Genomic DNA, 16,932 nt, shown 5'->3' with positions numbered 1-16,932 from the left:
TACCAGGAGCCCATACATTCTAGCATCTACCACCTACCAGGAGCCCATACATTCTAGCATCTACCACCTACCATGAGGCCACACATTCTAGCATCTATTCCTTACCAGGAGCCCATACATTCTAGCATCTACCGCCTACCAGGTTCCCATACATTCTAGCATCTACCACCTACCAGGAGTCCATACATTCTAGCATCTATCCCCTACCAGGAGCCCATATATTCTAGTATCTACCACCTACCAGTAGTCCATACATTCTAGCATCTACCACCTACCAGGAGCCCATACATTCTACCATCTACCACCTACCAGGAGCCCATACATTCTAGTATCTACCAACTACCAGGAGCCCAGACATTCTAGCATCTATTCCCTACCAGGAGGCCATACATTCTAGCATATACCAACTACCAGGAGCCCATACATTCTAGCATCGACCACCTACCAGGAGCCCATATATTCTAGAATCTACCACCTACCAGGAGCCCATACATTCTAGCATCTATTTATTACCAGGGGCCCATACATTCTAGCATCTACCACCTACCAGGAACCCATACATTTTAGCACCTACCAGTAGCCCATACATTCTAGCATCTACCACCTACCAGGAGCCCATACATTCTAGCATCTACCACCTACCAGGAGCCCATACATTTCAGCATCTATTCCCTACCAGGAGCCCATACATTCTAGCACTTACCACCTACCAGGTGCCCATACATTCTAGCATCTACCACCTACCAGGAGCCCATACATTCTAGCATCTACCACCTACCAGGAGCCCATACATTCCAGCATCTACCACCTACCATGAGGCCACACATTCTAGCATCTATTCCTTACCAGGAGCCCATACATTCTAGCATCTACCGCCTACCAGGTTCCCATACATTCTAGCATCTACCACCTACCAGGAGTCCATACATTCTAGCATCTATCCCCTACCAGGAGCCCATATATTCTAGTATCTACCACCTACCAGTAGTCCATACATTCTAGCATCTACCACCTACCAGGAGCCCATACATTCTACCATCTACCACCTACCAGGAGCCCATACATTTTAGCATCTACCACCTACCACGAGCCCATACATTCTAGCATCTACCACCTACCAGGAGCCCATACATTCTAGCATCTATTCCCTACCAGGAGCCCATACATTCTATCATCTACCACCTACCAGGAGCCCATACATCCTAGCATCTATTCCCTACCAGGAGCCCATACATTCTAGCATCTACCACCTACCAGGAGCCCATACATTCTAGCATCTACCACCTACCAGGAGCCCATACATTCAAGCATCTACCACCTACCAGGAGCCCATACATTCTAGAATCAACCACCTACCAGGAGCCCATACATTGTAGCAATTACCACCTACCAGGACCCCAAACATTCTAGCATCTATTTAGAACCAGGAGCCCATACATTCTAGCATCTATCCCCTACCAGGAGCCCATACATTCTAGAATCAACCACCTACCAGGATCCCATACATTCTAGCATCTATTCCCTGCCATGAGCCCATACATTCTAGCATCTACCACCTAACAGGAGACCATACATTCTAGCATCTACCACCTACCAGGAGTCCATACATTCTAGCATCTACTACCTACCAGGAGTCCATTCTTTCTACCATCTACCAGGAGCCCATACATTCTAGCATCTACCACCTACCAGGAACGCATACATTCTAGCATCTACCACCTACCAGGAGCCCATACATTTTAGCACCTATTCCCTACCAGTAGCCCATACATTCTAGCATCTACCACCTACCAGTAGCCCAAACATTCTTGCATCTACCACCTACCAGGAGCCCATACATTCTAGCATCTATTACCTACCAGGAGCACATACGTTCTAGCATCTACCACCTACCAGGAGACCATACATTCTAGCATCTACCACCTACCAGGAGCCCATACATTCTAGCATCTACCAACTACCAAGAGTCCATACATTCTAGCATCTATCTCCTACCAGAAGCCCATAAATTCTAGCATATACCACCTACCAGGAGCCCATACATTCTAGCATCTATCACCTACCAGGAGCCCATATATTCTAGCATCTATTCCCTACCAGGAGCCCATACATTCCAGCATCTCCCACCTACCAGGAGCCCATACATTCTAGCATCTATCCCCTACCAGGAGGCCATACATTCTAGCATCTACCACCTACCAGGAGCCCATACATTCTAGCCCCTACCACGTACCAGGAGCCCATACATTCTAGCATCTACCAATTACCAGGAGCCCATACATTCCAGCATCTACCACGTACCAGGAGCCCATACATACTAGCTTCTATTCCCTACCAGGAGCTTATACATTCTAGCATCTACCGCCTACAATGAGCCCATACATTCTAGCATCTACCACCTACCAGGAGCTCATACATTCTAGAATCTACCACCTACCAAGAGCCCATACATTCTAGCATCTACCACCTACCAGGAGCCAATACATTCTAGCATCTACCACCTATCAGGAGCCCTTACATTCTAGCATTTACCACCTACCAGGAGCTCATACATTCTAGCATCTACCACCTACCAGGAGCTCATACATTCTAGCATCTACAACCTAACAGGAGCAAATACATTCTAGCATCTACCACCTACCAGGAGCCCATACATTCTAGCATCTATTCCCTACCAGGAGCTCATACATTCTAGCATCTACCACATACCAGGAGCCCATACATTCTAGAATCTATTCCCTACCAGGAACCCATACATTCTAGCGTCTACCACCTACCAGGAGCCCATACATTCTAGCATCTATCACTTACCAGGAGCACATACATTCTAGCATCTATCACCTACCAGGAGCCCATACATTCTAGCATCTACTACCTACCAGGAGCCCATACATTCTAGCATCTACTACCTACCAGGAGCCCATACATTCTAGCATCTATTTCCTACCAGGAGACCATTCATTCTAGCATCTACCACCTACCAGGATCCCATACATTCTAGCATCTATTCCCTACCAGGAGCTCATACATTCTAGCATCTACCACCTACCAGGAGTCCATACATTCTAGCATCTATTCCCTTCCAGGAGACCATACATTCTAGCGTTTACCACCTACAAGGAGCCAATACATTCTTGCATCTACCACCTACCAGGAGCCCATACATTCTAGCATCTATTCCCTACCAGGAGCCCATACATTCTTGCATATACCACCTACTAAGAGCCCATACATTCTAGCATCTACCACCTACCAGGAGCCCATACATTCTAGCATCTACTACCTGCCAGGAGCCCATACATTCTAGCATCTACTACCTATCAGGAGCCCATACATTCTAGCATCTATTCCCTACCAGGAGCCCATACATTCTAGCATCTACCACCCACCAGGAGTCCATACATTCTACCATCTACCACCTACCAGGAGCCCATACATTCTAGCATCTACCACTCACCAGGAGCCCATAAATTCTAGCATGTATGCCCAACGAGGAGCCCATACATTCTAGCATCTAACCCCTTGCAGGAGCCCATACACTCTAGCATCTGCCACCTACCAGGAGCCCATACATTATAGCATCTACTACCTATCAGGAGCCCATACATTCTAGCATCTATTCCCTACCAGGAGCCAAAACATTTTAGCATCTAGCACCTACCAAGATACCAAGCATTCTAGCATCTATCACCTACCAGGAGCCCATACAGTCTAGCCTCGACCACCTACCAAGAGCCCATACATTCTAGCTTCTACCACCTACCAGGAGCCCATACATTCTACCATCTACCACCTACCAGGAGCCCATACATTCTAGCATCTACCACTCACCAGGAGCCCATAAATTCTAGCATGTATGCCCAACGAGGAGCCCATACATTCTAGCATCTAACCCCTTGCAGGAGCCCATACACTCTAGCATCTGCCACCTACCAGGAGCCCATACATTATAGCATCTACCACCTACCAGGAGCCCATACATTCTAGCATCTACCACCTACCAGGAGCCCATACATTCTAGCATCTATCCTCCTACCAGGAGCCCATACATTCTAGCATCTATTCCCTACCAGGAGCCAATACATACTAGCATCTACCACCTACCAGGAGCCCATACATTCTAGCATCTACCACCTACCAGGAGCCCATGAATTCTAGCATCTACCAACTACCAGGTGCCCATACATTCTAGCATCTACCACCTACCAGGAGCTCATACATTCTAGCATCTACCACATACCAAGAGCCCATACATTCTAGCATCTATCCCCTACCAGGAGCCCATACATGCTATCATCTATCCCCTACCAGGAGCCCATAGATTGTAGCATCTACCCCCTACCAGAAGCCCATACATTCTAGCATCTACACCCTACCAGAAGCCCATACATTCTAGCATCTACCATTTACCAGGAGCCCATACATTCTAGCATCTACCACCTACCAGGAGTCCATACATTCTAGAATCTACCACCTACCAGGAGCCCATATATTCTATCATCTACAACCTACCAGGAGCCCATACATTCTAGCATCTACCACCTACCATGAGCCCATACATTGCAGCATTTACCACCTACCAGGAGCCCAAACATTCTAGTATCTACCACCTACCAGGAGCCCATACATTCTACCATCTACCACCTACCAGGAGCCCATACATTCTAGCATCTACCACCTACCAGGAGCCCATACATTCTAGCATATATCCCCTACCAGGAGGCCATACATTCTAGCATCTTCCCCCTACCAGAAGCCTATACATTCTAGCATCTACCACCTACCAGGAGCCCATATATTCTAGAATTTATTCCCTACCAGGAGCCCATACATTCTAGCATCTACCACCTACCAGGAGCCCATACATTCTAGCATCTACCACTTACCAGGAGCCCATACATTCTAGCATCTATTCCCTACCAGGAGCACATACATTCTAGCATCTCTTCCCTACCAGGAGCCAAAACATTTTTGCATCAACCACCTACCAAGATACCACACATTCTAGCATCTATCACCTACCAGGAGCCCATACAGTCTAGCCTCTACCACCTACAGGAGCCCATACATTCTAGCTTCTACCACCTACCAGGAGCCCATACATTCTACCATCTACCACCTACCAGGAGCCCATACATTCTAGCATCTACCACTCACCAGGAGCCCATAAATTCTAGCATGTATGCCCAACGAGGAGCCCATACATTCTAGCATTAAACCACTTCCAGGAGCCCATACACTCTAGCATCTGCCACCTACCAGGAGCCCATACATTATAGCATCTACCATCTACCAGGAGCCCATACATTGTAGCATCTACCACCTACCAGTAGCCCATACATTCTAGCATCTATCCTCCTACCAGGAGCCCATACATTCTAGCATTTACCACCTACCAGGAGCCCATACATTCTAGCATCTACCACTTACCAGGAGCCCATACATTCTAGCATCTATTCCCTACCAGGAGCACATACATTCTAGCATCTATTCCCTACCAGGAGCCAAAACATTTTAGCATCTAGCACCTACCAAGATACCATACATTCTAGCATCTATCACCTACCAGGAGCCCATACAGTCTAGCCTCGACCACCTACCAGGAGCCCATACATTCTAGCTTCTACCAGCTACCAGGAGCCCATACATTCTACAATCTACCACCTACCAGGAGCCCATACATTCTAGCATCTACCACTCACCAGGAGCCCATAAATTCTAGCATGTATGCCCAACGAGGAGCCCATACATTCTAGCATCTAACCCCTTCCAGGAGCCCATACACTCTAGCATCTGCCACCTACCAGGAGCCCATACATTATAGCATCTACCACCTACCAGGAGCCCATACATTCTAGCATCTACCACCTACCAGGAGCCCATACATTCTAGCATCTATCCTCCAACCAGGAGCCCATACATTCTAGCATCTATTCCCTACCAGGAGCCAATACATACTAGCATCTACCACCTACCAGGAGCCCATACATTCTAGCATCTACCACCTACCAGGAGCCCATGAATTCTAGCATCTACCACCTACCAGGTGCCCATACATTCTAGCATCTACCACCTACCAGGAGCTCATACATTCTAGCATCTACCACATACCAAGAGCCCATACATTCTAGCATCTATGCCCTACCAGGAGCCCATACATGCTGTCATCTATCCCCTACCAGGAGCCTATAGATTGTAGCATCTACCCCCTACCAGAAGCCCATACATTCTAGCATCTACACCCTACCAGAAGCCCATACATTCTAGCATCTACTATTTACCAGGAGCCCATACATTCTAGCATCTACCACCTACCAGGAGTCCATACATTCTAGCATCTACCACCTACCAGGAGCCCATATATTCTATCATCTACAACCTACCAGGAGCCCATACATTCTAGCATCTACCACCTACCATGAGCCCATACATTGCAGCATCTACCACCTACCAGGAGCCCAAGCATTGTAGTATCTACCACCTACCAGGAGCCCATACATTCTACCATCTACCACCTACCAGGAGCCCATACATTCTAGCATCTACCACCTATCAGGAGCCCATACATTCTAGCATATATCCCCTACCAGGAGGCCATACATTCTAGCATCTACCCCCTACCAGAAGCCTATACATTCTAGCATCTACCACCTACCAGGAGCCCATATATTCTAGCATCTGTTCCCTACCAGGAGCCCATACATTCTAGCATCTACCACCTACCAGGAGCCCATACATTCTAGCATCTACCACTTACCAGGAGCCCATACATTCTAGCATCTATTCCCTACCAGGGGCACATTCATTCTAACATCTCTTCCCTACCAGGAGCCAAAACATTTTTGCATCAACCACCTACCAAGATACCACACATTCTAGCATCTATCACCTACCAGGAGACCATACAGTCTAGACTCTACCACCTACAGGAGCCCATACATTCTAGCTTCTACCACCTACCAGGAGCCCATACATTCTACCATCTACCACCTACCAGGAGCCCATACATTCTAGCATCTACCACTCACCAGGAGCCCATAAATTCTAGCATGTATGCCCAACGAGGAGCCCATACATTCTAGCATTAAAACACTTCCAGGAGCCCATACACTCTAGCATCTGCCACCTACCAGGAGCCCATACATTATAGCATCTACCATCTACCAGGAGCCCATACATTGTAGCATCTACCACCTACCAGGAGCCCATACATTCTAGCATCTATCCTCCTACCAGGAGCCCATACATTCTAGCATCTATTCCCTACCAGGAGCCAATACATACTAGCATCTACCACCTACCAGGAGCCCATACATTCTAGCATCTACCACCTACCAGGAGCCCATGAATTCTAGCATCTACCACCTACCAGGAGTCCATACATTCTAGCATCTACCACCTACCAGGAGCTCATACATTCTAGCATCTACCACCTACCAGGAGCCCATGAATTCTAGCATATACCAACTACCAGGAGCCCATACATTCTAGCATCTATTCCCTACAATGAGCCCATACATTCTATCATCTATTCCCTATCAGTAGCCCATACATTCTAGCATCTGCCCCCTACCAGAAGCCCATACATTCTAGCATCTACCACCTACGAGGAGCCCACACATTTTAGCATCTAATCCCTACCAGGAGCCCATACATTCTAGCATCTACCACCTACCAGGAGATCATACATTCTAGTATCTACAACCTACCAGGACATGATATACATTCTAGAATCTATTCCCTACCAGGAGCCCATACATTCTAGCATCTAACACGTACCAGGAGCCCATACATTCTAGCATTTACCACCTACCAGGAGCCCATACATTCTAGCATCTACCACCTACCAGGAGCCCTTACATTTTAGCATCTACCACCTACCAGGAGAACATACATTCTAGCATCTATTACCTACCAGGAGCCCACACATTCTAGCATCTCCCCCCTACCAGGAGCCCATACATTCTAGCAGCTACCACCTACTAGGAGCTCATACATTCTAGCATCTATTCCCGACCAGGAGCCCATACATTCTAGTATATACAACCTGCCAGGAGCTCAAACATTTTAGCATCTACCACCTACCAGGAGCCCATACGTTCTAGCATCTATTCCCTACCAGGAGCCCATACATTCTAGCATCTAGCACCTACCTGTAGCCCGTACATTCTAGCTTCTACCACCTACCAGGAGCCTATACGTTCTAGCATCTATTCCCTACCAGGAGCCCATACATTCTAGCATCTATCCTCTACCAGGAAACCATACATTCTAGCATCTACCCCCTACCAGAAGTCCAAACATTCTAGCATCTACCACCAACCAGGAGCCCATACATTCTAGCATCTATTCCCTACCAGGAGCCCATACATTCTAGCATCTACCACCTACCAGGAGCACATACATTCTAGCATCTACCACCTAACAGGAGCCCATACATTCTATGATCTATTCTCTACCAGGGGCCCATACATTCTAGCATCTATTCCCTACCAGGAGCCCAAACAATCTAGCATCTACCACCTACCAGGAGCCCATACATTCTAGCATCTACCACCTACCAGGAGCCCATACATTCTAGCATCTACCACCTACCAGGAGCCCATACATTCTAGCATCTATTACCTACCAGGAGCCCATACATTCTAGCATCTACCACCTACCAGGTGCCCATACATTCTAGCATCTATTCCCTACCAGGAGCCCATACATTCTAGCATCTACCACCTACCAGGAGCCCATACATTCTAGCATCTACGACCTACCTGGAGCCCATACATTCTATCATCTCTTCCCTACCAGGAGCCCATACATTCTAGCATCTACCACCTACCAGGAGCCCATATATTCTAGCATCTACCACCTACCAGGAGCCCATACATTCTACCACCTACCACCTACCAGGAGCCCATACATTCTAGCATCTACCACCGACCAGTAGCCCATACATTCTAGCATCTATCCCCTACCAGGAGCCCATACATTCTAGCATCTACCACCTACCAGGAGCCCATACATTCTAGCATCTATCCCCTACTAGGAGCCCATACTCTCTAGCATCTACCACCTAGCAGGAGCCCATACATTCTAGCATTAATCCCCAGCAGGAGCCCATAGATACTACCATCTACCACCTATCAGGAGCCCATACATTCTAGCATCTAGCACCTACCAGGAACCCATACATTCTAGCATCTACCACCTACCGGGAGCCCATACATTCTAGCATCTACCACATACCAGGAGCCCATATATTCTAGCACCTATTCCCTACCAGGAGCCCATACATTCTAGCATCTACCACCTACCAGGAGCCCATACATTCTAGCATCTACCACTTACCAGGAGCCCATACATTCTAGCATCTATTCCCTACCAGGAGCACATACATTCTAGCATCTATTCCCTACCAGGAGCCAAAACATTTTAGCATCTAGCACCTACCAAGATACCATACATTCTAGCATCTATCACCTACCAGGAGCCCATACATTCTAGCATCTATCCCCTACTAGGAGCCCATTCTCTCTAGCATCTACCACCTAGCAGGAGCCCATACATTCTAGCATTAATCCCCAGCAGGAGCCCATAGATACTACCATCTACCACCTATCAGGAGCCCATACATTCTAGCATCTACCACCTACCAGGAACCCATACATTCTAGCATCTACCACCTACCGGGAGCCCATACATTCTAGCATCTACCACCTACCAGGAGCCCATATATTCTAGCACCTATTCCCTACCAGGAGCCCATACATTCTAGCATCTACCACCTACCAGGAGCCCATACATTCTAGCATCTACCACTTACCAGGAGCCCATACATTCTAGCATCTATTCCCTACCAGGAGCACATACATTCTAGCATCTATTCCCTACCAGGAGTCAAAACATTTTAGCATCTAGCACCTACCAAGATACCATACATTCTAGCATCTATCACCTACCAGGAGCCCATACAGTCTAGCCTCGACCACCTACCAGGAGCCCACACATTCTAGCTTCTACCACCTACCAGGAGCCCATACATTCTACCATCTACCACCTACCAGGAGCCCATACATTCTAGCATCTACCACTCACCAGGAGCCCATAAATTCTAGCATGTATGCCCAACGAGGAGCCCATACATTCTAGCATCTAGCCCCTTCCAGGAGCCCATACACTCTAGCATCTGAAACCTAAAGGAGCCCATACATTATAGCATCTACCACCTACCAGGAGCCCATACATTCTAGCATCTACCACCTACCAGGAGCCCATACATTCTAGCATCTATCCTCCTACCAGGAGCCCATACATTCTAGCATCTATTCCCTACCAGGAGCCAATACATACTAGCATCTACCACCTACCAGGAGCCCATACATTCTAGCATCTACCACCTACCAGGAGCCCATGAATTCTAGCATCTACCACATACCAGGTGCCCATACATTCTAGCATCTACCACCTACCAGGAGCTCATACATTCTAGCATCTACCACATACCAAGAGCCCATACATTCTAGCATCTATCCCCTAACAGGAGCCCATACATGCTATCATCTATCCCCTACCAGGAGCCCATAGATTGTAGCATCTACCCCCTACCAGAAGCCCATACATTCTAGCATCTACACCCTACCAGAAGCCAATACATTCTAGCATCTACCATTTACCAGGAGCACATACATTCTAGCATCTACCACCTACCAGGAGTCCATACATTCTAGCATCTACCACCTACCAGGAGCCCATATATTCTATCATCTACAACCTACCAGGAGCCCATACATTCTAGCATCTACCACCTACCATGAGCCCATACATTGCAGCATCTACCACCTACCAGGAGCCCAAACATTCTAGTATCTACCACCTACCAGGAGCCCATACATTCTACCATCTACCACCTACCAGGAGCCCATACATTCTAGCATCTACCGCCTACCAGGAGCCCATACATTCTAGCATATATCCCCTACCAGGAGGCCATACATTCTAGCATCTACCCCCTACCAGAAGCCTATACATTCTAGCATCTACCACCTACCAGGAGCCCATATATTCTAGCATCTATTCCCTACCAGGAGCCCATACATTCTAGCATCTACCACCTACCAGGAGCCCATACATTCTAGCATCTACCACTTACCAGGAGCCCATACATTCTAGCATCTATTCCCTACCAGGAGCACATACATTCTAGCATCTCTTCCCTACCAGGAGCCAAACATTTTTGCATCAACCACCTACCAAGATACCACACATTCTAGCATCTATCACCTACCAGGAGCCCATACAGTCTAGCCTCTACCAACTACAGGAGCCCATACATTCTAGCTTCTATCACCTACCAGGAGCCCATACATTCTACCATCTACCACCTACCAGGAGCCCATACAATCTAGCATCTACCACTCACCAGGAGCCCATAAATTCTAGCATGTATGCCCAACGAGGAGCCCATACATTCTAGCATTAAACCACTTCCAGGAGCCCATACACTCTAGCATCTGCCACCTACCAGGAGCCCATACATTATAGCATCTACCATCTACCAGGAGCCCATACATTGTAGTATCTACCACCTACCAGGAGCCCATACATTCTAGCATCTATCCTCCTACCAGGAGCCCATACATTCTAGCATCTATTCCCTACCAGGAGCCAATACATACTAGCATCTACCACCTACCAGGAGCCCATACATTCTAGCATCTACCACCTACCAGGAGCCCATGAATTCTAGCATCTACCACCTACCAGGAGCCCATACATTCTAGCATCTACCACCTACCAGGAGCTCATACATTCTAGCATCTACCACCAACCAGGAGCCCATGAATTCTAGCATATACCAACTACCAGGAGCCCATACATTCTAGCATCTATTCCCTACAATGAGCCCATACATTCTATCATCTATCCCCTATCAGTAGCCCATACATTCTAGCATCTGCCCCCTACCAGAAGCCCATACATTCTAGCATCTACCACCTACGAGGAGCCCACACATTTTAGCATCTAATCCCTACCAGGAGCCCATACATTCTAGCATCTACCACCTACCAGGAGATCATACATTCTAGTATCTACAACCTACCAGGACATGATATACATTCTAGCATCTATTCCCTACCAGGAGCCCATACATTCTAGCATCTAACACCTACCAGGAGCCCATACATTCTAGCATTTACCACCTACCAGGAGCCCATACATTCTAGCATCTACCACCTACCAGGAGCCCTTACATTTTAGCATCTACCACCTACCAGGAGCCCATACATTCTAGCATCTACCACCTACCCAGAGCCCATACATTCTAGCATCTATTCCCTACCAGGAGCCCATACATTGTAGCATCTACCACCTACCAGGAGCCCATATATTCTAGCATCTACCACCTACCAGGAGAACATACATTCTAGAATCTATTACCTACCAGGAGCCCACACATTCTAGCATCTCCCCCCTACCAGGAGCCCATACATTCTAGCAGCTACCACCTACTAGGAGCTCATACATTCTAGCATCTCTTCCCGACCAGGAGCCCATACATTCTAGTATATACAACCTGCCAGGAGCTCAAACATTCTAGCATCTACCACCTACCAGGAGCCCATACGTTCTAGCATCTATTCCCTACCAGGAGCCCATACATTCTAGCATCTAGCACCTACCTGTAGCCCGTACATTCTAGCTTCTACCACCTACCAGGAGCCTATACGTTCTAGCATCTATTCCCTACCAGGAGCCCATACATTCTAGCATCTATCCTCTACCAGGAAACCATACATTCTAGCATCTACCCCCTACCAGAAGTCCATACATTCTAGCATCTACCACCAACCAGGAGCCCATACATTCTAGCATCTATTCCCTACCAGGAGCCCATACATTCTAGCATCTACCACCTACCAGGAGCACATACATTCTAGCATCTACCACCTAACAGGAGCCCATACATTCTATGATCTATTCTCTACCAGGGCCCCATACATTCTAGCATCTATTCCCTACCAGGAGCCCAAACAATCTAGCATCTACCACCTACCAGGAGCCCATACATTCTAGCATCTACCACCTACCAGGAGCCCATACATTCTAGCATCTACCACCTACCAGGAGCCCATACATTCTAGCATCTATTACCTACCAGGAGCCCATACATTCTAGCATCTACCACCTACCAGGAGCCCATACATTCTAGCATCTATTCCCTACCAGGAGCCCATACATTTTAGCATCTACCACCTACCAGGAGCCCATACATTCTAGCATCTACCACCTACCTGGAGCCATTACATTCTATCATCTCTTCCCTACCAGGAGCCCATACATTCTAGCATCTACCACCTACCAGGAGCCCATACATTCTACCACCTACCACCTACCAGGAGCCCATACATTCTACCATCTACCAACGACCAGGAGCCCATACATTCTAGCATCTATCCCCTACCAGGAGCCCATACATTCTAGCATCTACCACCTACCAGGAGCCCATACATTCTAGCATCTATCCCCTACTAGGAGCCCATACTCGCTAGCATCTACCACCTAGCAGGAGCCCATACATTCTAGCATTAATCCCCAGCAGGAGCCCATAGATACTACCATCTACCACCTATCAGGAGCCCATACATTCTAGCATCTACCACCTACCAGGAACCCATACATTCTAGCATCTACCACTTACCGGGAGCCCATACATTCTAGCATCTACCACCTACCAGGAGCCCATACATTCTAGCACCTATTCCCTACCAGGAGCCCATACATTCTAGCATCTATCACCTACCAGGAGCCTATACTTTCTAGCATCTACCACCTACCAGGAGCCCATACATTCTAGCATCAATTCCCTACCAGGAGCCCATACATTCTAGCATTTACTACCTACCAGGAGCCCATACATTCTAGCATCTACCACCTACCAGGAGACCATACATCTAGCATCTATTCCCTACCAGGAGCCCATATATTCTAGCATCTACCACCTACCAGGAGCCCATACATTCTAGCTTCTATTCCCTACGAGGACCCCATACATTCTAGCATCTATCCCCTGCCAGGAGCCCATACATTCTAGCATCTACCCCCTACCAGAAGCCCATACATTCTAGCATCTACCACCTACCAGGAGCCCATACATTCTAGCACCTATTCCCTACCAGGAGCCCATACATTCTAGCATCTATCACCTACCAGGAGCCTATACTTTCTAGCATCTACCACCTACCAGGAGCCCATACATTCTATCATGTTTTCCCTACCAGGAGCACATACATTCAAGCATCTACCACCTACCAGGAGCCCATACATTTTAGCATCTATTCCTTACCAGGAGCCCATACATTCTAGTATCTACCACCTACCAGGAGCCCATACATTCTAGCATCTATTCCCTACCAGGAGCCCATACATTCTAGAATCTACCACCTACCAGGAGCCCATACATTCTAGCATCGACCACCTACCAGGAGCCCATACATTCTAGCATCTATTTATTACCAGAAGCCCATACATTCTAGCATCTACCACCTACCAGGAGCCCATACATTCTAGCATCTATTGCCTATCAGGAGCCCATACATTCTAGCATTTACCACCTACCAGGAGACCATACATTCTAGCATCTACCACCTACCAGGAGCCCATACAGTCATGGCCAAAAGTTTTGAGAATGACACCAAAACTATATTTTCACATGATCTGCTGGCCTCTGGTTTTTATTATTGTTTGTCTGATGTTTATATCACATACAGAAATATAATTGCAATCATATTATGAGTACCAATAGGTTATATTGACAGTTAGAATGAGTTAATGCAGCAAGTCAATATTTGCAGTGTTGCCCCTTCTTCTTCAAGACCTCTGTAATTCTCCCTGGCTTGCTCTCAATCAACTTTTGGACCAAATCCTGACTGATAGCAGTCCTTTCTTGCATAATCAATGGTTGCATTTTGCCAGAATTAAGTTGGTTTTTGTTTGTCCACCCGTCTCTTGATGATTGGCCACAACTTCTCAATTGGATTAAGATCTGGGGAGTTTCCAGGCCATGGACCCAAAATCTCTATGTTTTGTTCCATGAGCCATTTTGTTATCACCTTTGCTTTATGGCAAGGTGCTCCATCATGCTGGAAAAGGCATTTTTGGGCGCCAAACTGCTCTTGGACGGTTGGGAGAAGTTCCTATTGGAGGACATTCTGGTACAATTCTTTATTCATGGCTGTGTTTTTAGGCAAGACTGTGAGTGAGCCGATTCCCTTGGCTGAGAAGCAATCCCACATATGAATGGTTTCAGGATGCTTTAAATTTGGCATGAGACAAGACTGGTGGTAGCGCTCACCTCTTCTTCTCCGAATAAGCTGTTTTCCAGATGTCCCAAACAATCGAACAGGGGATTCATCAGAGAAAATGACTTTGCCCCAGTCCTCAGCAGTCCACTCCCTGTACCTTTTGCAGAATATCAGTCGGTCCCTGATGTTTTTTCTGGAGAGAAGTGGCTTCTTTGCTGCCCTCCTTGAAACCAGCCCTTGCTCAAAGAGTTTCCGCCTCACAGTGCGTGCAGAAGCACTCACACCAGCCTGCTGCCAATCCTGAGCAAGCTCGGCACTGCTGGTAGTCCGATCCCGCAGCTGAAACAGTTTTAAGATACGGTCCTGGCACTTGCTGTTCTTTCTTGGGCGCCCTGGAGCCTTTTTGAGGTGCAATCTTTGTAGCTGGGATACTCTTCCCTGTTAGGCCATTTTTATGCAGTGCAATGATGGCTGCACGTGTTTCTTTAGCGATAACCATGGTTAACTGAAGAGAAACAATGATACCAAGAACCTGCCTCCTTTTAAAGTGTCCAGTGATGTCATTCTTACTTAATCATGACTGATTGATCACCAGCCCTGTCCTCATCAACACCCACACCTGTGTTAATGGATCAATCACTAAAATACAGCCCATACATTCTAGCATCTATTTATTACCAGAAGCCCATACATTCTAGCATCTACCACCTACCAGGAGCCCATACATTCTAGCATCTATTGCCTATCAGGAGCCCATACATTCTAGCATTTACCACCTACCAGGAGACCATACATTCTAGCATCTACCACCTAACAGGAGCCCATACAGTCATGGCCAAAATTTTTGAGAATGACACCAAAACTATATTTTCACATGATCTGCTGGCCTCTGGTTTTTATTATTGTTTGTCTGATGTTTATATCACATACAGAAATATAATTGCAATCATATTATGAGTACCAATAGGTTATATTGACAGAATGAGTTAATGCAGCAAGTCAATATTTGCAGTGTTGCCCCTTCTTCTTCAAGACCTCTGTAATTCTCCCTGGCTTGCTCTCAATCAACTTTTGGACCAAATCCTGACTGATAGCAGTCCTTTCTTGTATAATCAATGCTTGCATTTTGCCAGAATTAGTTGGTTATTGTTTGTCCATCCGTCTCTTGATGATTGACCACAACTTCTCAATGGGATTAAGATCTGGGGAGTTTCCAGGCCATGGACCCAAAATCTCTATGTTTTGTTCCATGAGCCATTTTGTTATCACCTTTGCTTTATGGCAAGGTGCTCCATCATGCTGGAAAAGGCATTTTTGGGCGCCAAACTGCTCTTGGACGGTTGGGAGAAGTTCCTCTTGGAGGACATTCTGGTACAATTCTTTATTCATGGCTGTGTTTTTAGGCAAGACTGTGAGTGAGCCGATTCCCTTGGCTGAGAAGCAATCCCACACATGAATGGTTTCAGGATGCTTTAAATTTGGCATGAGACAAGACTGGTGGTAGCGCTCACCTCTTCTTCTCCGAATAAGCTGTTTTCCAGATGTCCCAAACAATCGAACAGGGGATTCATCAGAGAAAATGACTTTGCCCCAGTCCTCAGCAGTCCACTCCCTGTACCTTTTGCAGAATATCAGT

The sequence above is a fragment of the Phyllobates terribilis genome, unplaced genomic scaffold, assembly GCF_046119375.1.
Source record: "Phyllobates terribilis strain yellow unplaced genomic scaffold, ASM4611937v1 Scaffold_26__1_contigs__length_17865784, whole genome shotgun sequence".
In the NCBI taxonomy this organism is placed as follows: domain Eukaryota; kingdom Metazoa; phylum Chordata; class Amphibia; order Anura; family Dendrobatidae; genus Phyllobates; species Phyllobates terribilis.
The sequence above is the reverse complement of the archived record's forward strand: the minus strand, read 5'-3'. Positions refer to the sequence as shown.